The following is a 14,091-nucleotide window of genomic DNA, read 5'->3' on the forward strand; positions in this document are numbered from 1 at the left end:
ATCTGAGTTTTGAAGTGGAATGGACCCCGTATGCTTCCCTGGTAACCATACCTGTCCAGCCCGTGTGTGAACGAGGTTCCTGGTGTCAGTCACCCTCCCTTATGAATTTCATGCCTTCTCTCAAATATCCCTCATACCTACCCTATGCTTTATGTAAAACATGCTTTTGCCATATTCCCTGACGACAGCAAACATGTCCTGACCTTGGACGCATTATTTGTAATGTTCCTCTTGCTGAAAATATCCCGTCATCACAAACCATCAATCACCCTTAGACTAGTAATTATCTACCTCTTAGTCTTCTCTGTGAAGTAGAAATTAGTTACTTAGGTTTGAAGTTAGAATTAACGTCAGTTTCAGAACGTGAAATTACACTGGGACAATGATATCAGGTAAGTGTGACTACCTAAGCAAAGTAATTAAATGAGTTTTAGTTGATCAGGGTTGGAAAAAAAAAAAAGTAGTTTTCTCTTTAAATACCTGGTTGTTCCAGAATGTGAAAAATAATAGTGAGAGATGAAGCATGAATGGATATGGGAAGTTGTAAAAGGTTTGCAGAAAAGGGATTTTTCTTTGCTTTGGTTTATAATACCTTCAAATACATGAGCCTGAAAAGAAGTAATAAAATGTGTTAAAATTTTGCCAAAATTGTCTCAGGTTAATTGGTTTATTTAAAAGAAAAAAAAAAACCCTGGTGAATCATTTACTGCCAAATATTATATTAAAGCGAAATTCGAACTGACTCAGTTAAGATGCTAAATTACTCTTAGAGCTCTAACAGGGGGTTGTAATAAGTTTTTTTTAATTGTCTGTGTAATCTGTCCAGGTGGCAAAGTTTCCGTATCTTATCATATAATTGTCTGTGGTTTGTGTTCAAGTTATCATACCTTTGATTATAAAAAAAAGAAAAAAGAAAAACCTTACTTGTGATAAAGTTCCTTACAATCATGTTTCCTTACTATGTTAATTTTAAAATAGTTTAGTATCACTTTATTTGGATTGAATAGGTAACCAATGATTGTTTCTCAGGCACCCACGAGCCTATTGAAATCAAGTGTCAAAATCTCCTGTGTTACCACATTTAATTTTGTCTTCCCAAGATCAAGCCTTAAAATTGGGGGATAAAATCAGGACACACTAAAACTAAAGAATTTCTTAGAGGGCCCCTGGCAACTCACAGTGATCTATTCTTTCATCTTATAAAAAGAGAGATGCTAGAAGTAATTTTGATGGTTTCATATGTGCCATGCTTCTTAATTAGCTCAACTTTATTATAAAATCTGCATGGGAAAAACTGTCGGATCAGAAGGAATGTTCAGCCTTTTCTAGATTAAGTCAGTGTAGGTAAAATGTGATTATTATGGGGTTTTCTTTTTCCAGATATTGTACACTTTATGGGAAAGCCCTAGAGATTTTGCAATGCTTTCTCTGTTCATAATATATTCTTATCCTCAAGGGAAATAGTGATTTCTCTCTATGAAATGGTTTGTACGAAATTCCAATAGAATTTTACTCCCACCCTTATAGTTTTGGTTACTATAATAAATTAACCACAGACTGTCATCCTTATTATCAAACGAGTCTCCGTTTTCCTGTGACACTAACCTACAAAGCAAGCTATTGCAAGCTGATGGTGTTTCTACTACAAGCTACAGGCTGGAATTTGCATCTTCAACACTAAAGAGTCTCCGAGTCCTGTGAAAAGATTATGTGAACTTTTGATCCGTCCAAGAACAGGCTCTGGGTACAGGATTCTGAACTAACGTTGCTTAGACAATTTCAGACTGCTTCAGTGAGCTGAGTCGGGGTTTCCAGGACTCTTTTGAGCCCAGAGGCAGACATACTTCATGAAAGCAGACCACTCACCCTCAACATCCAGCAGAACGTGAATATATTACATAGAACATAATGAACTACTACTATGGTTACTTGCTTTAACAACATAAAGTTAGCATGTTTTTTTTTTTTTTTTTACCGTTCGTGGATACAGGAAGAGCTCTCTCCTCCGACTAAGTATCAATTTAGTAGGCTATGCACTTGAAAACGAAAATGAAACATTTTAAAGTGGTGTTAACATCTTCCTGTCTCTCAGAATTCAGAAAACAATTACTTCGCCTGAGCTGGATAAGACTCTGTCCTCCTTTGTACCAGGACGCAATTGGACAAATAAATTCTGCAACCAAGATGGCACAGGAGTGTCATGTTTGAGAATGACTCTCATTTAATCGGGAATGACAAGCCCAGTATTAAGGAAGAAGGATTGAATTTATGCGTGGAGCCAATGCCTATAACATTCTTCCAAAGAACTTGAACCTGGGCTTGGCTCACAGGTAGTATTGGAGCCACTTCCTGGAAGGTCAGGGACTTTAAAAGAATTTGTAAACTTCAAGAAGAGAGAAATTCACCCAAGTTCATAAAAACTGTGAGTGAAATCTGGTGGAGGATATGCCTTGGACTTGGCTTTCTAGCCTCAGAACAGAGAGAGAGGCTTTTTTAAAGTCCAGTTGAGATTCCTTGTGACATTTCCAAACAGAAGTCAATTCTTTCGCAATACTGTTCACTCAGTGCTGTAAGGTTCTAGTTTTTCCAGAGTAAATTCAAGGAGGGTTATATGATTAGTTTACACCGTCACCACAGGTCAAATGTAACAAAACAAACCTTTCTTGATCAGAAGAACAGGCTTTGAAAATTGTTTATGATCACAGGAGCTAAGTAGGCAATGGCCGGATGCTAGAAAAATAATCCCAATAATCCAAAATAATCCGAAACTTCCAAATAGGGGGAAGAGATTACTGGGAGTTTTTTGAGCAAAGTGCTGGCCTTAAATTTCTGTTGCCTGCCTATTTTACAGTTTTATAAGGGGCAGAGGGGTAGATTTTTGTCCAGCAAAGATGTAAATGGTTTCTGCGCAGTGAAACAGTAACACCAAAGGTATATTGCCCTGTGTAGTATTAGCCAATTTTGTATCTGATTCAGCAATTTTAACTTTCTTTTCTTAAATTGTATATATGTCTGTATATGCACAGGCACGTGCGTGTGCTTTAAATTGGTCATAACATCCTGTTTATGTTATACCCATTAGTTAATCATGAATAAATTCATTAACAATGAGTTGATGTTAAGTAAAACCTTTGATATGTGTTTGTATTTGGCCCTTGTTTGGTGAATGAGGAATGATGGCCTATCTATAGGATTAGCTCACTTTTTTTATACATGAGCTTGACGTTTTGTTGCCTATAGAATAAAAGCTTTATGACATTGATGAGGGGATGAAGATAGTGTAGATTACTAGTCACAGGAAACAAGCGCCTACTAATTCAAATTCAATACAAATGGAAGGGTTTTGTTTGTTTGTTTTTTAAAGAGAGTGGGTGTGTTGATTGCCATGCTGGTTGACCAGGTTGAAAGAGCTAGTGAAGGTCTGAAGGCAAGAGTGAGAGAAGACAATTGTTGTAGACAGGTATAGAAGTAAGACACAGGGTAAAAAGCTTTGGGATAAGCTTCGAATGGGAGACTGAAATTGCATGGAAAAGGTATACAGGAAAACTGGTGTATAACATGCAAAAGGAATCATGAAGGGGGGTAATACTGAGAAAATGAAATTGCGGCAATCAGTTTGATGGTAGATTTTCTCCTGTAGCCCAAATACCACTCAAGTTGAAAAACAATAAAGTGAAGCATTGTTTCTTTGCCCTGATAACCTGGAAAATTTTATAGGACCCATGGGGCCAGAGGTCACACTGAATTTAAAGATCAGATGTAGTGAGAATGAGAGAATGCAAAGTTGAAGAGCTATGAACTGAAATGTTAGCATTTGATACCTTAGTATGGCAAATCTGGAGGTCATGCACAGGAGTGAGAAAGTTGCTGAAAGAGTAAAGTTAAAAGTCTAAGTTAAAAGGAAATGCAAAACAGCCATGTTGGATATGACATTTACATTGATATAGACATCATCTACTAAAGTTGGGTGGTGACTAGAAGTCATCAGTGATATTAAAGTGAGTGACTTTATTAGTAAAGAAATTGATAAATATTCATAAGGGGTGGAGAGAAGTACAGATGAATCATTTGACCTATAAAAGAAAAGAGGGTTTTCTGTTTTGCTTTTGTTTGTTTCTAAAAATATGTAAGAATAGATTGAGAGTTGCAGAATAAGAGAAAACTTACCTTAACTTTGGTCCATGTCTGTCACATGTTGCATGAATGTTTAAAAACCAAGCACCGGATGGGACCCAGTAAAAACCGGGGTTCACAAGAGACACCCAGGATTTAATTCGGTTTGAAAAGAGCATGGAGCAGCTTGTAAAGGAGTTGATATTATGAAGTAGTTTGTTTATAATGAAACAAGGGCTTTAGAATTTAGGTGGTCCTACAAATTACATGGTTTAAATCTTTCTCTTCACTTGCCGGCCAGTGACAATTATTTTACCCCTGAGCCTTGTTTATCTATTCAAGAAAAAGAGGGATGATAATACCCTTCACTCTATGTTAAATGCTTAGCCAGTTCTTGACATGTAATTAGTCCTTCGGAATTGTTAGGTGGTATTTATATTCTGCAGAGGAGATCGGTGGTGGGCCAACTAGCCAGTGAGAAATGTAGAGCCAAGTTGGGGAAAGAACATAAAAGGGAGTTGGTGGATGAAGTGTTCTGCATTGGGGGATGGAGGGATACTTTAAGAAACAGATAACATGGGCCAGAATTGAGCCATGCGGGGGAGAATGTGGTCAAGTGGGAGGTTGGAAGAAATATTTTGGAGACAGAAGCAATAGGACCCAGTAAATAGTTGCAGGTAGTTACGGGAGAGAGAGAGGATGAAGGAAGATATCCAGGCTGTGAGCCTCTGTGATTAGAATGGTGATTCCATTGACAAAAGTAAGAAATTTAAGAAGAAGTTCAATCTGGGAAAGGGGTACGGAGATCCAGGGATTCGTTTTGTTTAAAATAGAGTGACCTGGTGGATGTAGAGAACAAACGTATGGTCACCAGGGGGGATGGGTGGGGGAGGGATAAATTGGGAGACTGGGATTGACATATACACACGACTATACATAAAATAGATAACTAATGAGGACCTACTGTACAGCACAGGGAACTCTACTCAGTGCTCTGTAATGACCTATATGGGAAAATAACCTTAAAAAAGAGTGGACATATGTCTATGTATAACTGATTCATTTTGCTGTGCCCCTGAAACTAAGACAACACTGTAAATCAACTCTACTCCAATAAAAATGGTTTTTAAAAAATAGAGTGACTTGGTTATGCTAGTCAAACATTCAAGTGAAGATGTCCCGTGGGCCATTGGAAACGTGAGACCAGAGATGAAGGGTTGTGGCCGTGACTGGCTAAATGCTCCCCGGTTCCATCCCTCCCAGGTACACAGGAAGGTAACACTTCCCAGCCTTCCTTGCACTGTGTTTGTAGCCATATGACCAGTTTGATCATGGAACCGGGCAGAAATGAGGTACAGTAAGTCCCCTATATACAAACGCATTCCGTTCCAAGAGCACGTTCATCAGTCCAATTTGTTCGTAAGTCCAATAAAGTCAGCCTAGATACGCAACTAACGCAATCGTCTATATAGTGCTGTACTGTAATAGGTTTATAATACTTTTCACACAAATAATACATTTTAAAAACCCACAAAAAGTAAAGGAAACATTTTTCATCTTACAGACAGTACCTTGAAAAGTACAGTCGTACAGCACAACAGCTGGCATCCCGGGGCTGGCATCGAGTGAACAGGCAAGAAGAGTTACCGAGTGGAGGAGAGGAGGTGGCAGGTGGCAGAGCTGAAGGATCGTCAGCAACGGGAGACGGAGGGCAAGCTGCAATGTCACTCACGCCTGACGCTGACGGCACAGGTTCTGGTTCCTTACTGGAGCCAGAGGCACGTTTGCATCTTTGAAAGTTCTCACCATGAAGGTTCGTATGTAGGGGACTGACTGCACACCATTTCCAGCACCATCTTCAAAACTTGAGCATCCTTCCCTTCCTTTCTCCTTCCCTGCCATTTGCATGACTAAGAGTGAACTATATTGGGATGGCTCGGCCAGGCCAGAAAAGAATCTCATATCCCTGAATCACATTCAAGGGCAGAGACTTGACTGTTGATAAAATCAAGCAAACAAACAAACTTTCATTGCTTTAAGCCAGTGATATTTGGGGTTTATTTCTACCTAGCTTATAATGACTAATAAAATAGAAAGACTGAAGATCTACATAACCATCTCCTAAGCAAGTGCGTTTGTTCCCAAATAAAAATGTATGAACTTAGCAGCATATGAATCACCCAGAAGGTGTGCTTTTAAAAATGCATATTCCTGGTCCTGAACTAGACCTGCCGGTTTGGATGCTCTGGTGAATAGCCCCTGAAATGTTATTTTTAACAAGCAGCCTAGGCGATTCTGAAGTGAACCAACTACCTGTCTAGGAAAATAATGGAAGTCATTAACTGGAGTAAATTGTCAAGACAGAGGGAGGGAGAAAGTAGGGGTGGGGTGGGGGTTAAGGGTCAAGATAAAGAACTTGGAGAAAACCTTCATTTATGCAATGAAAGGAGAAAAATATGCTAAAGACAATGTAAAAATATATGAAAGAAAGCAATAAGGAAAGTGAAGACAAAACAAGAGAACATTTCAAGCACTTGTGGGTGGTCCACACAGTGCCAAATATTTTAGAGCAGTGCTTCTCAAACTTTAATGCATAAACGAATCACAGGAATTATCTTGTTAAACTATAGATTCTAATGCAGTAGGTCTGAAGGGAGACCAGAGCTTCTGCACTTCTATCAGGCTCCCAGGTGCTGCTGATGCCACAGACACACAGACCACACTTTAGGTAGCAAGACTTTAGAGAAACTGATACAGCTTAACAAAGAATGAGCCATTGGATTCTTTACCTAGGATGTCAATGGTGACTTTTAACAGAGAGGTTTTTAAGATTGTAAAGAAGAAAGCCAGCTGGCATGGGTTTAAGGAGTGTGTGGGTAATAATGAAACAGAGGCATTTATTTTGGACTATATTTGAAAATTGAGGCTAAAGACAAGAGAAGCAAAAAGCAGACAAGGATAGCAGGGTTCTGAACTGGAAAATTATTTAGTTTAAAGAACACGGTGGGCTGAGACAAAGTAGGACTTGTTGATAAAAAGTAAATAAAATACATTATACACTTACCATCTACTGCTTAGGAAGATACAGATCCAATATTTCTTTCCTTAATGAGGTAAAAATCAATCGATAGCACTGCCCCCGTATTAGGAAGACCTTAATACTTAACTATCAGTATCTTATTCCCATCTTACATATCGTTGTTTTCCAGTATTTTATTTCCACTGCTTTCTTTACTTATTAACTTAGTTGCTATTGTTTTTGTTGTTTTATGTGAACACTTGTCTAGATTTACCCACATGTTTACTCATATTATTTCTCACCATGCCTTCTTTTTTTTTTTTTTTGTTCCCCTCAAGCAAAGAAAGCATAACAATGCCAAATTTACTTCACACAGAATCATTGCAAGATTCACCATGCCTTCCTGATAATTAACTTCCTACCATGCGGGTGCAGTAAGTGTTGTTTTTCCTGAGTAGTGTTGCTACTCAAAATGTAATTGGATCAGCAGCATGGGTGTCACTTAGGAGCTTAGTAGAAATGGAGACCCTCAGGACCCAGATGTCATGAAGCAGAATCTCTACAAGGTCACTAGGTGACCTATAGGCATAGTAAAGCTTGAGAAGTTCTAGGTGGGACCTTCAATGCTACATTTCTGGCACCTTCCAGGTAATGCCCACGCTGCTGTTTCTGGTCCAAGACATACACTTTGCAGCAAAGCTTGAGGTTCATTTACTGGTAATAATCTTAGGTTTTGATGTTTGAAAACATCTTTATTTTTGCTTATCTTGGAGTTATTGTTGAGGATGACATGAAATTCGACATCAAGATTTATTTTTTCTTTCATTTGAGAGATAATCCTCTGTTTTCTCATTTTAATTGTTTCTTTTGGAGAAACTTTCTACTCGTATCATTGTCCTTCCTCTATAGGTAACCTGTTTTTTTCTCTCTTGATGTTTAAAAAATGTTCTCTTTGTCTTTCTGTAGTTGCTTTACTAACGATTTAATTGTGAAATTCTTTTTTCTTTGAAATACTGCTTTGGGTCTACTGTGATTCCAGAATCTAAGGGTTTGAGTCTTTAAAAATTTTAGAGTGTTCTTAGTTATTTTCTCTGTGAATATTACCTACCCCACATTTTGCCTATTCATTCCTCTGGAATGTTTTTAAAAACATTTGGTGGATCTTCTCCATTTTTCTTAACCACTCTTTTTTATTTTATAGATTTTTGCTTCTCTGTATTGCATTATGTATAATTTCTTGAGTTCTATCATCCAATTCATTAATTCTCTCTACAGCTGTGCTTTCTTTATCTTCTGTTTAACATTTACATTGAGTTTAATTCCAATGACTATCTGACCATATCTTCCATTGGTATATCTCTTCCTACTTTTCTTCCAATACTATAATATTTTGTTTCATATATTTGGCTCCATCGTTTCTCTATTAAATCAATCCAAATGCATTAAGTTTGCATCCAAAAATTCCTCTATCAAATATTTTTGGAAGTCTAATATGTTCTTTGTGCAGGATATTGCTTATGGTGGCTTGTTTCTTGAGTAGTACTTCTCAGGCTTCAATACATACTTGAATCATATGTGCATCTTGTAAAATTATATGTTTCAATTCATTCAGTCTAGGGTAAGGCTTGAGGTTCTTCATTCCTAACAAGCTCCCAGTGATTCTGATGCTGTTGGTCCACATATGCCAGTCTTTGAGTAGCAAGCCCTAGAGTATTTTATTATTTTCCATTATTCACTTATGTTTGAGGGGGATTTATGGGAGGAATTTTATGTGAACTGGATTGAAAATCCCTCTGGAAATTGTTTGTTTTAATTTCTGTCGGGAGCAGTAAGCTGGGACTATTTCATGTGTATGCATGCGTGCATGCTGATTTTTTTTACTTGTGCTTTTCAGGGCCTTTCTAGTATGACTTTGTATGCCAAATGTGCTTTAGGGCTAGATTGTTATGAGTTCTCAGAGGAGAGTTTTTTCCCCTCCCTTCCCCTCTAATCCAGAGCCAGAATAAGAAAGCCAACATTCTGTGTCATATCTCTTTGCTGGTGGGTGGACATTTTCTATTGTACTCCATCATTAAAGGTGTAATCCTTCAAAAATCTTGATTTTATGTGATGGTGTCAGGTCCAACTTCCCACCTAGTATGAGCCAAAGACTTTCTCTTCTCTTCTAGTTTATTCATTAAACCCAAGTCCTCATGACAGCCAAGCAGTAAGTGACAGCTTACTCTATGGTTCCAGCCTTCTCTTCATTTTTTGACCTCTTGGCGTGTTTCTTATATTTTATCTAGTATTTCTAGATGTTTCACATTGGAGTATATTTCAAGTTATCTAGTATACAGTGTTATTGGAGTATAAATCTGCTAAACATTTAGAAGGATTTCTAAACAAGATGGTTGGAGGTGTTTTGTTTTTTTTTAATACCTCATGTTAACAGTTAAAATCCTAAGAATCTGGAAGGTCTGAATTCTAAAAGACTTCCAAATAGATGGAATTTTACTTTATTGAGAATTTTGTCAATTAACTCCACCGTTATTACCTTGAATTTTTCCCTTTTTGACCATTTGTGTTGGTGTAGTATAGACACAGCCTGAATCATCATGAGGATTAGAAATGGGGTTTGAATCTATAAAAAGCTTTAAAAAATAAGATGTGATGCCATGGAGACCGATGGTTTTTTTCTCTCTCTCCTGGGGAAAGATTCAGAACCAAAGTTATAAGCAAATGTAATTTCAGATGACTAAACCCAAGTACAGGTATGTCAGCTGGGGGCATTTGCAAATGTGTCTGGCTCTGATAATGAAGACACTGTTGAAGAGATTATTCTACCAGTGCTTTTTTCCCGTTTCTTGACAAGAAAACAGTAATGTAGACACTTTATCTCTCAGATTCTTTAATTCTTTAACTGGTTTTATAAAAAATAAAATAAAACACAATCTAAGCAGCCAAGTGCCCCTCCCCACCCTGAACTTGAAATATTTGGGGCAATCATGAGTGTAGAATATGCTGATATCCAAAGACCATAGACAAGAGAGAATAGTGGACCCAAGTGGCTTAGAGTCTTGGGAGAATAAAAAGGCTCCAGAACTCCATCCCTCAGGTTGCTTCCAGAATATCTAGTGGTCTGCTCAAAAGAGGCTTTAGAACCCAAGGATGATTCAAGCAATCCTTGGTAAGAAAACAGCATAGAGAAGTATAGGAAGCTACTCTCTAGCAGGGAAAAATAATGGGAGGGAAGCCAAACTATGAGTGATAATCTTAATTGTAGCAAGCAGTAACATAGATTCAAGGAATTGTGTATTCCAGTGATGAGGAGGTGGGAAACGAGATAATATAGAGAAGTCGTTCAATATGCATGCTCTAGAGAAGACAGTGTAACTGGCGTCAAATTCCACCTTTACCACTTACTAAGTGTAGGATCTTGCACAATTTATTTAACTTTGCTAAGTCTCAGTTTCCTCATCTATAAAAGAAAAGTAACAAACCTCACAAGGTTGTTGAAATCATCATGTTGAATCATAATTTAAAGTGCTTAGCATAGTCCTTGGCATCTGCTATGTGCCCTCAAGTAGTTAAGATGATGAAGATGATGATAATGGTGGTGGCATTAGATTTAGCTATAGGGTCTGGCCCAGAACGCTGAGGATCCAATAAAGGCTATTCATTTGATTGTTCATTCATCCACATAATTATGCATCAGACATTCTGTACACACCAGATATCATTCTAGGTATCTGGAATTCCAGTCTGGAATATTAAGCAGGGAACAAAGACTAATGCACGGACCGACCAAAGCTAAGAACGTACTACAAATGAGAGGTTCCATAAACAACCACAGCTCATCACTGGCATATAACCTGTGTAATCCACCAACAATAAGACCACTTCTGGATGATACCAGGTGTTAAGACTGAATCCACTGATGTGTCTTCTCACCTGTCACTACTGACTTGGCTGGTTATGCAGAAAAAGCTGGCAGTGATGGTAGCCATATATGGCAATAAGAAGTATTACTGAAATGTGAGAGACTATAGTTAATTCTGAATCACTCACACTTCTGCCAGGAGCTTGACTCTTCCTAAGGGTTATTCTGGTTCAATAGAAGGTGCCCCAAAATACCTTGGAGTCTGATGCTTATGTTTGAGTGTTGATCTGGCCACACCCTAGTTGTAGAAACCTTAGCATATGAATTCTCCTTTCTCATCTTCAGTTTCTTTTTTTTTTTAACGAAGTATAATTGGCTTACAATGTTTTGTTAGTTTCTGGTGTATAGCGAAGTGACTCAGATATCTATATCTATATCTACATAGCTTTCTTTCTCAGATTCTTTTCCATTAAGTTTATTACAAGATATTGAAAATAGTTCCCTGTGCTATACAGTAGGACCTCGTGGTTTATCTATTTTATATATAGTAGTTTTTATCTGCTAATCATAAACTGCTAATTTATTCCTCCCCTGCCTTTCTCCTTTGGTAACCATGTTATGATGGTAACATTGTTTCCTATGTCTGTGAGTCTGTTTCTGCTTTGTAAATAAGTTCATTTAAATCTTTTTTTAGATTCCACATATAAGTGATATCATATGGTATTTGTCTTTCTCTGTCTGACTTACTTCACTTAGTGTCATAATCTCTCGGTCCATCCATGTTGCTGCAAATGGCATGATTTCATTCTTTTTTATGGCTGAGTAGTATTCCATTGTATAAATATACCACATCTTCATTATCCATTCATCTGTCAATGGACGTTTAGGCTGCTTCCATGTCTTGGCTATTGTAAATAGTGCTGCTATGAACATTGGGGTACATACATCTTTTCAACTTAGAGTTTTCTCCAGAAGTATGTCCAGGAGTGGGATTGCAAGATCATATGGTGGCTCTGTTTTTACTTTTTAAAGGAACCTCCATGCTGTTCTCCACAGTGGCTGCACCAATCTACATCCTCACCAACAGTGCAGGAGGGTTCCCTCTTCGCCACACCCTCTCCAGCATTTCTTATCTGTAGACTTTTTGATGATAGCCACTCTGACTGGTGTGACATGATACCTCATTGTAGTTTGGATTTGCATTTCTCTAATAAGTAGTGATGTGGAGCATCTTTTCATATACCTATTGGCCATCTGGATATCTTCTTTGGAGAAATGTCTATTTAGGTCTTCTGCCCATTTTTGGATTGGGTTGTTTCCTCATCATATTCAGGATTGTAAAATTAACTAGTACACCGTATAGTAGATAATAGTGGATGTGTTGAGCATTTCCAGAGCCTCTCTCTGCCATGTTTCACCCGAACGATATGGACACATTGCATCAAAGGCGTCCCTTGCTTCTGAGGTTGGTTGAATTTGACCAACAGGAAGCGCTGGGTGGCTGGGAGGAGGGCGATATCAGAGTATTTATCTCCTCTTACACTCCACATGACCTGTATTCATTTAACAAAGTTTGTAACTACCATCAGAGGTCCTCTCGTCACGGTTTGCTGTCTAACTGCTGGTAGTTGCTACCTCCCCACACCCCTAAGGTAGCAGTCAGTAAGTCAGTTGGCTCATCTTATTTTCTGGTTTTTCCAATTTTGGGTTGTTTTTTTTTTTTAACTCATTCCAATTATATCCAGAACACAAGGAGTTCCCTACTGAGCAATGTGGTTTGACTACGAGGCCATCTCAGCCATGCACTAAATGCTCGCCTGCATTACGATTCATCCATTTTTCGAGGCAAGGTAACTTCTAAGAATGGGAAACATGGGGTTTTAAAATGTGTTATCTCTGTTGAATGTATTTCAGTAAAACATTCTGCGGCCACCGAAGGTTCAACATATTGGACCTAGAATTGAAGATTGCTTTTTTTGCACTAGTGGAAAACTAAAAGCATAAGGTGAAAAGATTAACCAGTTTCCTATGATTACAGGTTTTCATTTTTCAAGATCTGCTTTATGGAGTATTTCTTCCAAACATCGAATTCAAAACTCTTTGCCACCAAAAAAAAGAAAAAAAAATTTTGTCTGCTATTTTTGTCAAAGATTCCAAACCCTTAGCCTTTGTCTTTGCACTATTCCACAAATACACATTTTCATATCTTTTACTTAATTTGGTTTGGTTTGCAATATCATGGTTGCATGGCAAAGTGATTTGTAATTTCGGAGTCTTGAGTTTTAACATTGTTATTCCTACCAATGAACCCTCTATCCTGGGGGATATCATTTACCTTCTCTGTCTTTTAACATATTCATAACTAAAATGGGAATATCACTCTTTTCCTTTTTCAAAGAATTACTATCAGATAACCTAAGCTATCTTGTCTGTAATTACTTTAAATAGAATAACTGCACAGTTTTCAAATAGTCTTGAATAAGCCTATGATGTTGAAATAAAATCCAATTAGATACACGGGTCACTTACAATAGGGATCACTGAGATTAGCATCATATCAGGAGAAAATAATGAGAAGCACACATGTTCAGGTACATTAATGCCCATGGGTGTTTTTTTTTTTTTTTTTTTTTTAAATTTATTTTTGGCTGCGTTGGGTCTTCGTTGCTGCTGGCGGGCTTTCTCTAGTTGCAGCAAGGTGGGGCTACTCTTTATTGCGGTGCACAAAGGCTTCTCATCGCCATGGCTTCTCTTGTTGTGGAGCATGGGCTCTAGGCACAAGGGCTTCAGTAGTCATGGCACGCAAGCTCAGTAGTTGTGGCTCGCGGGCTCTAGAGAGCAGGCTCAGTAGTTGTGGCGCACGGGCTTAGTTGCTCCGCGGCATGTGGGATCTTCCCAGACCAGGGCTCAAACCCATGTCCCCTGCCTTGGCGGGCGGATGCTTAACCACTGTGCCACCAGGGAAGCCCCAACGCCCATGTTTTAACGATAGATATTTATGTGAGGCTACAAGACTGGACTAATGGATCCAAATTCATACTGGTTTTCACCATCAAGAGTATGATTTCATGTAACAAGAGGAACACCATGTCCAAGGGGT

This window comes from Kogia breviceps, chromosome 19, assembly GCF_026419965.1.
Source record: "Kogia breviceps isolate mKogBre1 chromosome 19, mKogBre1 haplotype 1, whole genome shotgun sequence".
Lineage (NCBI taxonomy): Eukaryota > Metazoa > Chordata > Mammalia > Artiodactyla > Physeteridae > Kogia > Kogia breviceps.